Source organism: Physeter macrocephalus, chromosome 9, assembly GCF_002837175.3.
Source record: "Physeter macrocephalus isolate SW-GA chromosome 9, ASM283717v5, whole genome shotgun sequence".
NCBI classification, from domain to species: Eukaryota; Metazoa; Chordata; class Mammalia; order Artiodactyla; family Physeteridae; genus Physeter; species Physeter macrocephalus.
The window spans coordinates 68,221,151-68,233,099 of record NC_041222.1 but is presented as its reverse complement, the minus strand read 5'-3'; positions in this window follow the sequence as shown (position 1 = coordinate 68,233,099).

Here is an 11,949-nt window from a genome sequence, read left to right as displayed (position 1 = left end):
ATATACCAATATATATACTACAAACTGTACAGAATTATGGTAAGGTCATTGTTTCATTTTGTTAATAAAAACCTAAGTGTGCACTAGCATTGTTCAAGGCACTGGTGGGTACCACAGTAAAAAAGACAAAGTCCTGTCTGTTATGAAGCTCAAATTCTAGTTGGGTTGGAGTAGGGTAGCGGGGGGGTGGGGGGAATTAATCAAACACTGAAGAACATACCATGAAGAGATAAAAACATACGTGCCGGGAAGAGAATTAAACAGGATGATGTAAATAGAGTGTTGCCGGGTGGGAGGAGGGGGGGGTGTGTTCGACTGGGTGATCAGAAAAGGCTTCCCCAAGATCATGAAGAACAGATTTGTGGGTCAAGGCAAAATGTTTAGCAGTGGGAGGTCACTGGAGGTTTTAAGCAGGGAAAGACTGTGACCTAATTTGTGTTTTAAAAATATTACTTTAGGGGCTTCCCTGGTGGCGCAGTGGTTAAGAGTCCGCCTGCCAATGCAGGGGACACAGGTTCGAGCCCTGGTCTGGGAACATCCCACATGCCACGGAGCAACTAAGCCCGTGCGCCACAACTACTGAGTCTGTGTGCCACAACTACTGAGCCTGCGAGCCACAACTACTGAGCCCGTGTGCCACAACTACTGAAGCCCATGCGCCTAGAGCCTGTGCTCCGCAACAAGAGAAGCCACCGCAGTGAGAAGCCTGCACATCACAAAGAAGAGGAGCCCCCGCTCACCACAACTAGAGAAAGCCCACACGCAGCAACGAAGACCCAACACAGCCAAAAATAAAAAATAAATGAAATAATTTTAAAAAATTAATTAAAAATTTTGAAATACAAATAACATCTTATATAAAGTGAAAAGATAAGGCATAGACTGAGGGAAGATATTTGGGAGATATATATCAATATATAGATATAACTAAACTATATATGGTGTAAATAATTAGGATCCAAAACAGTAATCAGCAATAGATATGAACAGATAATTCACAGAAGAAGAAAAATTAATGTCCAAGAGTCACGTGAAAAGATACTTCACCTCACTAGTCATCATGGAAATCCCATTAAAACAACAATTTGGAAAAATTTAAAGTTTGAAAATACCAAGTTCAGGAGTTGATTGGTGGGACTGTAAATCAGCACAACTACTTTGGAAAGAGCTAACTGAAAATGTGCATGCAAACCCTATGATCTAGCAATTCTACACCCAAGTAACGAAAGTTGTATGCATGAGCACAAAAAGTCACATACCAGGATGTTCACTGGAGCACTGTAATATAGAAAAATATAAAGCAGCCTAAACATCAATCAGTAGCAAAACCGAAGAGTAGGTTGTATTTTATTCATACAGTGGAATACAATACACAGCAATTAAAATGAACAAACGAGATTTGTAAGAATAAACGTGGATAGCTTTCAGCAAAGTAATGTTCAGTCGAAAAAAAGAAGGTGCAGGTTTTAAGCATACAAAACAATTCTATATTTTGTTTATAAACACATATATCGAGTAAAGGTATAAAAACAGCCTTGAGGGATAGACACCAAATTTAAGGTGGTGATTAGTTCTGGGCTATGGGGCTGAAGAAAGAAACAAAGACGACATCACCATACATGTAATACCTATTCTTATCATATTTGTAATGTCATGCATATGTAAAGACAAAATATTAATAACTTACTAATTCCAGGTGGTGAGTACACTAGCATTTGTTGTAAAATTCTTTGTATTTACTGTGTTTTAAATTTTTTTCAATAAAATCAAAAGTATTATCATGGCTGCTCTTAAAAGAATGGATTGTAGAGAGGCAAGGGACCTTAACTTTGCTTAGACCTTAACTGAACAAAGTTAAGGTCTAACTAAAACATGATGGTGGCTTGAACTGGGATTATAATAAAAGAAATGAAAATAAATAGACTAAACAGGTGATATTTTGGAGATAAAGTTTTAGAAGCTGCTGTTAAATTGAATATAAAGGTTAAGGGAAAGAAAGGAATGAAGGCTGTCTCTTTAAAAAAAAAAAAAAATTTATTTATTTGGTTGCGCTGGGTCTTAGGTGCGGCATGTGGTATCTAGTTTCCTGACCAGGGCTTGAACCTGGGCCCCCTGCATTGGGAGCGTGGAGTCTTAACCACTGGACCACCATGGAAGTCCCTGAAGGATGTCTCTTAATTTTAAATCTGTTTTTGCACGTAGACTTACTTCCTACTTGAAGTTTAATTTTGTTGGGCAAAAACATAGATAGTATGAAACTACTTGTGCAGTTCCATTAAATATCACTTATAGTCACTTGAGATAGTTACTGGTTAATTATTTCAGGCATAAAGGTAAGAAAAGTATACTTCCACATTTTGTTGTGAGGTGCTCTACTCCCAAGTAATGCAAAGGCAGCACATTAACAGAACTTGGTTGGTACGTGCCATATGTCTAGCTAACTGTGCTTTTTGATTCCCTTGAGCTCAACCTTCCCTTCATTTGGACCAGAATTTCTCCCAAGTTGCCCATGGCAGTAAGTAGATCTTCTTCAGCTCTCTAGTTACCTGTGTTGTAGTGGCAGTACCAAAGAGTAGCTTAGGGGAAGCTTTTGAATTCTACCCCCAATCTATATCACTATTACCCAAATAAACAGTGTGCTTGCTAGTCAAACACAGCTTTAAGACAAGTCTCCTAGCCACAATCTCAATGAAATTACAATCCTTAAGGCCCTCTCATACAGACATTCTGGAGCCAATGTGAGACTAAACAGTCCTGGGTTATTCTGGGATGTTGGTCAGAACACGGCATTTAGGCTAGAGATGGATCCTAGGGACAGAAGCTGTGATATTCACTTATGCCTTTAATCACTTTAGAAATTGATTATCCCATAAAGTTTGAGAAAGTTGATATGAAATAGATGAGATGTCTTGAAGAACCCCTGGAGGTTTTACTTGAATGCCTCAGGAAAAACATATTTTATGGTAGTAAAGGGTTCATGAACTTGGCAGTTGGGTTTACAAAGAGACACTTTAATTTTCCAGTATCAGCCAGTATTGACATTTACTAGGAAAAGTTATCATCACATGAACTTGCATTGTTTGTTTATTCCTCCATTAGGATGTAAGTTCCATCTGGGCAGAAATTTTGTTAGTCTTGTTCACTTCTTTATTCGATAAGCATTAGTTGAATGAATTTGATAAATGAAAACAGGCAGCCTTACTTGCTGGTATGGTTGGCTTTATATATACAGATGTTTTGCTTTCCTCATATGATGGACTTCACACCATTAGAAGTTCCTGCTATTGGCAATGAAATTATGACAAGTAAGTATGAGGATGGAAACTATAATTGGTGAAAAAGTAATTGCAGAGGGTTGTGGCATATGTTGCATAAATCACGGCTGTAGTAAATTACCAGAAGCTTAATGGCCTACAGCAGCACAAAGTTATTATCTTACAGTTCTGGAAGTCAGAAGTCTGAGAAGTCTTAGGTTTAAATCCTTCTAGAGGCTCTGCGGAGATTCTGTTTCCTTTCTTTTCCCAGCTTCCAGAGGCTGCCTGCATTTCTTGGCTCATAGATCCTTCCTCCACCTTCAAAGTACATCATTCCAACATTTGTTTCTAACCTTCATGTTTTATTTCTCTGGCTTTGACCTTCTTGCCTCCCTTTTAAAGGGAGGTTTGTGATTTCACTGGGTCCACCCAGATAATCCAGAATAATCTTCCCATCTCAATCTTTAATCACACTTGCAATGTCTCTTTTGCCATGTAAGGTAACATATTCACAGGTTCTGGGGATTAGGATATCAAAATCTTTTTTTTGTTTGTTTTTTTGTTTGTTTGTTTGTTTTGCAGTATGCGGGCCTCTCACTGTTGTGGCATCTCCCATTGCGGAGTGCAGGCTCCGGACGCGCAGGCTCAGCGGCCATGGCTCACGGGCCCAGCCGCTCCACGGCATGTGGGATCTTCCCGGACCGGGGCACGAACCCGTGTCCCCTGCATCGGCAGGCGGACTCTCAACCACTGTGCCACCAGGGAAGCCCCTGGATATCAAAATCTTAATTCTGTGTACCACAGCTACTTAGAAATCTTACTTGCATTGAAGTTTTCACTCTTTGCTCATTCACTATGTTGTTGCTTCCGTGTAAAGAACTGAAAAATTTTGAAAAGTTTAGAGGCACACAGCAGAGCTTTTCCCTGAATAAACAAAATTGGAAATTTATTTCCATCTCAACCAAGAAGACCTGATTATTTTTCATAATAGATGGGAGCAGGGGGAACATTACTTCTTTTACCAATTATTTCAATAGATTGTAATATGAGTTATAAACAATGATTTTCAAACAGTAAGACTAATCCTCACCTCACCCCCATTCCTCACCTTCCAAATGTACTGAAGTCTGCTTTTCAGTTAAATTCAGATGTGTGTTGAGCTTCAAAGCAGCAAACTTGGTAGGGCAGGCTCCTAGCTGAAGGATGTTGCCTTTAAACATTTTAATAGCTTTTTTTTTTTTTGGAATTGTCTTTAAAGACAGTTCACCAGACACACAGGAAAATGTGGCTCGTTATTTTAAGGTCACAAGGTACTTCGCCTACTCTGTCTTCTTCCCTTCCCCATTGTTTTAATCCACTTGCCTTCATCCTCAGTCTTTCCTCTGCTGATACTAGTGCCAGAAATCTGTAAGGTTGAGAGGAAGGCCTGGGGAGACAGAGTATAGCTGGGAAGGGGGCAGGGAGAGCTTCATGCAGAGCTCAAGAGGTAGCGGACTGCAATGTAAGTTTATTTGTGTAACCCAGCCTGTTTCACACACTATTAAATAACAATATTTGATAATTTGCTAAGTGTCAAAAAAATCATGTTGTTAAAATAAATCCCTACTGAGAACTGTCTATAACTTCATCTAAACTTTCTTTTTGTTCCCAATGTAAATATTATTTTAAATAAAAGGTATACTTAGTCAAACAGACTTTTAGATATACTATTTTTTGATGGGGAAGTTGGGGCATTGGAGGAGAAACTAGAAGTTTCCCCTGTACTGATTTTTTTTTCCAAAGAAGGTCTCAGTTTAGAGGCTTTCTTAGAATAGCTCTGTAATTCAAAGCTTTTCAACTCTGGCAATTAAAGTTTACTATTTAGGTACATGGATAAATGAAGAAAATATTATTGATATTGGCATCATATAAAATATTTATACCATAGAATATAGGTTGCAAAGTGTTTCTGAATACTGGAGTTATTAAATGTAAGTACAGTTCACAAACCCTCTGCTCTTTTCAATTACTGAAGTTGCAGAAGATCTGGCCTGTCAGATTCTTTCAGAGGTTCCATTCAGAAGAAAATAATTAAATATTTCTAACTACTACATATATTTTTTTCTTCATTTGAGCAATTAAGGTTACTTTTCAATGATATATGTCTGTAAGAGTAATTTAAGAGTAATCAAAGGAAATGCAAAAAGTCTGACTTTAGATTATAATCTGACATAGGAAAGTTTTTTTTTTCCTTATGGGACAGTCTTCCTCTATTTAACAAAACTGCCATTTGGCTTCCTCCTATGGTTCATGCCCTTGCTATAATCAGAATAAAAAGTTCTAAATTCTAAATCTATGCTGTCCAGTTTGTAGCCACTATCCACATGCTGCTATTGAGCACTTGAAAGGTGGCCAGTCTGAATTGAGATTGGCTGTAAGTGTAAAATACACATCGAATCTTAAAGACTTAGAATGAAAAACAATATATAAAGTATCTCAATAATTTTAAATTTATTAGATGTTGAAATAATATTTTGGATATATTAAGTTAATGAAATATATTAAAACAAATTTCACCTGTTTCTTTTTACTTTTTTAATGTAGGTATTCGAAAATTAAAAATTTACATATTTGTCTCACATTTGTAGCTCATGTTATATTTCTATCAGACAACACTGTTCTAAATTATCAGGGCAGTATTTCCTCTTACAGGGTCAAAGATCAAAGAGCTTCATTCCTAAACAGACATGTTTGAATGAGTTACAGTATATTTATGCATTAAAATATCTTTAATTCAAAACATTTTTAAAGCACTATCTATTTAATCACTAGCTCTCTCTGGAAGAGTAGATAGATATGTCCCCCATTTTCCAAGTGCATCTCCACAGAGCTTAAAATGACTGCCAATTGCACCAGCTGTACAGGTGCTCTAAGTCTGTACCAGACTCAGTTATCCCTTCACTTTTACTTTTTTTTGGGTATACATTCTTAGAGAAGCAATGGTCATTTTATTTACAAAAATTCTGCCTAGAAATAAACAAATCATTGACCCTAGAAAAAAGGTTAGCAAATGGGAGCCTAAATGATGAGTCTCAACAGATGTTCCCTCAACCACAGTAAAAGAGAAGACAGAATCAATTGCTGAGATGTCAAAAGTATGTTAACAGAAAAGCTATCAATATTCTTACAAATTCCAAAGATCCACAAAAAAGAACTCTTTTTGAATTACATTTACAGAAGGGCAAGTTTTGTACTTGTTTGTTTTATTCCCAAGTGATGTAACCATCTATCTATCTACCTATCTATCTATCTATCTATCTATCTATCTATCTATCTATCTATCTATCCATCCATCCATCCACCCATCCATCCATCCATCATCAAAATATCCCAAGAGGAACAGAAACCTGGCCTGTTTTTGAATAAGCTTCAAAAAGCTGTCCTTGGATTACAATAGTGGTGCTAGGGAGGAAGAACATAATTTTTGACATTTCTGCTTCTCAACAGAAATCCAGGAGAATGTTCAAAGGGCTCTTGAGTAACAAGAGTTGTTCCACAACTACTATGCCCCCTCATTTAAAACAAAATAATAATGAGTAATTTTATTGAGTCACTTCCACATTAACCAAAGAGTTTTAGTCTAGATTTATATATGGTTCCCTTTTATTAGTGTTCTTCTTTTAAAAGTGAGATATAATTAACATATCATAAAATCCATTTAAAGTGTACAATTATGATTCTAAAAAATATTCAGAGTTGTGCAAACATCCCTTCAATCAATTTTACAACGTTTTCATCAGCCGCAAATAAACACTGTACCTTTAGTTATCACCCCCTCAACTCTCTCCCATCCCATCCCTCGGCAACCAATAATCTACTTTCTGTCTCTATGGATTTGTCTATTCTGAATATTTCACATAAATAGAATCATAAAATATGTAGCCTTTTTGAATGGTTTCTTTCACTCAGCATGTTTTCAAGGTTTATCCATATTTTTGCATATATTAGTACTACTTTTTTTTTTAAAGCTTACTAAGTGCCAGGCCATTTTATTTATTTATTTATTTTAATTTATTTTATTTATGGCTGCATTGGGTCTTCATTGCTGTGTGCGGGCTTTCTCTAGTTGCAGTGAGTAGCCACTCTTCGTTGCAGTGTGCGGGCTTCTCATTGTGGTGGCTTCTCTTGTTGCGGAGCACGGGCTCTAGGTGCATGGGCTTCAGTAGTTGTGGCACGCGGGCTCAGCAGTTGTGGCTCAGGGGCTCTAGAGCTCAGGCTCAGTAGTTGTGGCGCACGAGCTTAGTTGCTCCGTGGCACGTGGGATCTTCCTGGACCAGAGATCGAACCCGTGTCCCCTGCGTTGGCAGGCGGATTCTTAATCACTGCGCCACCAGGGAAGCCCCTACACTTCTTTTTATGGCTGAATAATGTTCCATTGTGTATATTCGTACACCACATTTTATTTATCCATTCATCAGTTGATGGATATTTGGGTTGTATCCACTTTTAGACTATTATGAATAATGCTGCTAAGAACATTTGTATACAAGTTTTTGTGTGAATATATGTATTCAACTCTCCTGGGTACACATACCTAGGAGTGGAACTGTTCGGTCACATGGTAACTCTATGTTTACCATTTTAAGACACTTTCAAATTGCTTTCCAAAGCGACTCTCATGCCTTCTCAATTTGGCTTAGTTAACCCACCCAAACTAATTCAATTCAATAAGCATTCACTGTGAGCTTATGTGCCAAGTGGTCCACTTGGCAGAGAGGATGCAGGTGACTAAGACATAATCCCTGTCTGCAGGGAGCTTACAGCCTGGTGAAAGACCTCATAGTTTAGTAGAAATGAGTGAGAAGTTCTTCCTACCACCTGGTGCCTACCTTAAAGAGAAGAAAATACTTGTGGCCCAATAGTACCAGATGAGGACAAGATGCTCAAACGACTGCAATACTTTACAATAACAATAGCATTCAGGGAATGTTTAATAATGGGGTTTTTGTTGTTTTCATTGCTGCTACTGTGGCTTTTTTCACCTTTAGATGAAGCCACAACTGAACTCATTAGTTGTACTAAAATTTATCTACATCTAGTGACACTTTAGAAGTCTATGGGAAATAAGTAGTCATGATCCAATTTTCACTATATAGTTATCTTAATCACAAAATCATTATCAAAGTATGAAATCAGACTGACACATAGGACTCTTTGAGATAATTCCAATAGCAAAGAAGAAAGAATTCAATTTGGCAAGCTAAAATTCTCTAAGCCTCTTGTAGAAGCAGAAGAGATGCCTGGGGAAAAGAATGAAGAGTAGACAAAAAGGTAGAAGAATTAAGTGAAAATGATGTCACAAAATGCAAAGGAAGACAAAGTTTCAAGAAGGTAGTGGTTACTAATTTTAAACCCTACACAGAAGTTTTACTGCAATAAAACCTAAGAGTCCACTAACTTTAGTAATTAAGATAGCAAGCCCACTACTGGGCATATAACCTGAGAAAACCATAATTCAAAGAGTCAGGTAGCACAATGTTCATTGCAGCATTACTTACAATAACCAGGACATGGAAGCAACCTAAGTGTCCATCGACAGATGAATGTATAAAGAAGATGTGGTGCATATATACAGTGGAATATTACTCAGCCATAAAGAGAAACGAAATTGAGTTATTTGCACATATATACAATGGAATATTACTCAGCCATAAAGAGAAACGAAATTGAGTTATTTGTAGTGAGGTGGATGGACCTAGAGTCTGTCATACAGAGTGAAGTAAGTCAGAAAGAGGAAAACAAATACTGTATGCTAACACATATATATGGAATCTAAAAAAAAATGGTTCTGAAGAACTTAGGGGCAGGACAGGAATAAACACGCAGATGTAGAGAATGGACTTGAGGACATGGGGAGGAGGAAGGGTAAGCTGGGACGAAGTGAGAGAGTGGCACGGACATATATACAACTACCAAATGTAAAATAGATAGCTAGTGGGAAGCAGCCGCGTAGCACAGGGAGATCAGCTCGGTGCTTTGTGTCCACCTAGAGGGGTGGGATAGGGAGGGTGGGAGGGAGACGCAAGAGGGAAGAGATATGGGGATGTATGTATACATATAGCTGATTCACTTTGTTATACAGCAAAAACTAACACAACATTGTAAAGCAATTATACTCCAATAAAGACGTTAAAAAAAAAAAGATAGCATTGGTTACGTTAACAAAAGCAATTTCAGTGGAGTAGAGGAAGTAGTGTTTGGAAAAAAGCTTGGGGTATGAAGTAAACTAGTCTTTTAAGAACTTCAAATGTGAAAATAATGGGAGGAAGATGAATGTGTTTCTGCACTGAAAGGATGAAATCAATGGAGGAAAGGCTAAAGCCATAGGAGGAAGGGGATGAAAGATAGAAAATAAAGGAAGATTCATAAGGAATCTGGACTGGATATGATGAGCACCAGTGTGGGAACTAGTCTTGAATAGAGAGGGGACTTCTAGAAAGACTTAGAAACTATGCTTCTAAGACATGCTTCTGAGAAGGGACAATTATGCTTCTGAGAGGGAAGAATGGGTACTGATGCAGCTGTTTGCATGCAGGTAGTGATACAAGTGAAAGGAATAGAGTAACTACTACTTTATTTATATAGTATTTTATACACTAACGTAATTTCACACATATTAGATGCATGTGAGTCTCATAATAACCCTGGAAATAGGCTCAGGGAGACTGAATGAGTTGCCCAAAGTCCTTCAGCTAGTGAGCTGCATGGGTGCTTCTTCAAACTCAAAGTCCCATGCCTTTTCCATTATGCTGCATTCCTCAATAATTATGTACAAGCAGAAGAGAAAGGTGGTGAAGGAAAGATCCACAGGAAGTGTATGACTAGCTTGGGTTATATGAAGGGGGATTATTTCTTCTAGTAAGTGAGGAAAATCTTTGCAGACAGCTGCTTCAATGAGGAAAGTTAAAGAAATGACTAATTATACTTATATGGTGGATGCTTTTAGCACCATGGATGAAACAGGGATAAAGTCAGATGATAGGACAAAGGGTCTGACCCATGTGGCAGTCAAAATTCCAGCGATTTTTCCTTACTGAGGTGCCATGTGTTAGTGCCAAATCTCCTCTCCAGTCTTTATTTGGAAATGTCCTTTCTGTTTACATTTTCTGAGGCTGTGACCACATAATGTCAAAGCATTAGCTTGGTATGGAATTTCAGACAATCAATCCAATATACTCTTTAAAAAATTCTTTTCATCAGATCATACCTTAATACTTACTGAGAAGATAATTAAGAGATATGGCTTGTTGAGGTTATTGTTTAGGGAGGGGGATGGCAGTGCACAGTGAGGTCATGAAATTTCTTAGGAATCAAAAGTCTGACAAATCAGAGTATGTGATAAGGAAAACCTGTCCTGGAAATCTAATCTGTGCTCAATAAAAAGATACTGGATCACAGAAACTTTGAAGGTTTATTTTATGGAGGCCTTTGATCACTTTTTTTGGCTGACGTGGGGGCACCTTAGAGATAATACAGTGGTGAGTGGTTTTGTAAGAAGCTTGCTTATCTATTACCTGACACTTCTTTCAATTAGCTGTTTCTTAGGGTCTCTTATGGATACCTCTTATGGTCTAACTGGCTACCTCAAGTGTGTCACTTGAGGAAACAAGGCAACTGGACTTTTACAGCTTCACCAGCCCCTCTTCTCTGACTTTGATATTTCTGGCAGAAAAAGGAACTGAGCCAAGGAACATCTTCAAGGCTAGAGGTCCCCAGGAAGGTAGGGCCAATTGGTAGTTAATGTCCATTTGGCCTTCTGATAACCACCATGAGCAAGGACAGAGCTTATGTGGCTTATAAAGGCAAGAGCTCTAGTACACTGCAGGGATTTAGGCTTCATCCATCCATCTACTGTTTGGCACTTTTGTTATTTCCTCCCAAGGGATGCTTGCTTTTCTCTGTAGGCTACATGGGAAGTTAGAGAGGCTGGAAAAGCAATTTTCTCTCCTTCTTAACCATTTCCCCTAATCCTGAGACACAAGGTCCCTGCTTTGTCCTTGGCTGGGGCAGGGATGGAGTGGTAATGGTTGGCCTCTAAGGCGGCCCTCCCTCACTCCAGTAAACAGAGGGAAAGTTCATTTTAACAAGAAGCTGTTTAACGATTGAAAGAGGCTTTTAAAAATGAACTATGGTTTCCTTTGATAAAAAAAAAAAAACTCAGGTTGAGTTTACGGACTGTATCAAATATTTTCACCTTCAGCGTTGGTGGTAGTGATGAGCATAGCTGCCTTCCAAATATTTTCACCATCATGTCAGTCGAGACTTCCTCTAATAGGGTGAGTTTATCTGTTGAAAGTGACAACACAGAAATAATATTTCAGTTTGGCTAGTAGCAGTTCTTTCTTGACCCTATGCCAAATACAATTCTAATCAATTAAGTTTGCTTTCTTCCATGGTATTACTATGTTGTTATCATGGTAAGAATACTGTTTTACAGGAAGATTTTGAAATTAAACAAGTTAATTTTGAAAATCTCATTTTAGTTTTTATATTTTTCTTGTGAAGTGCTCATCTAGTGTGTCTAAGCCTCTTTTAGGTAGGAGACCACTCAAATCCTTCTGACTCATGCTTCCTCCAAACTCTCTTCTATACTAGACTCTCCAGTGGGTGTTATTTTCCCTCCCATGACAGAGCTTCTCCTTATGTGTAATCACTC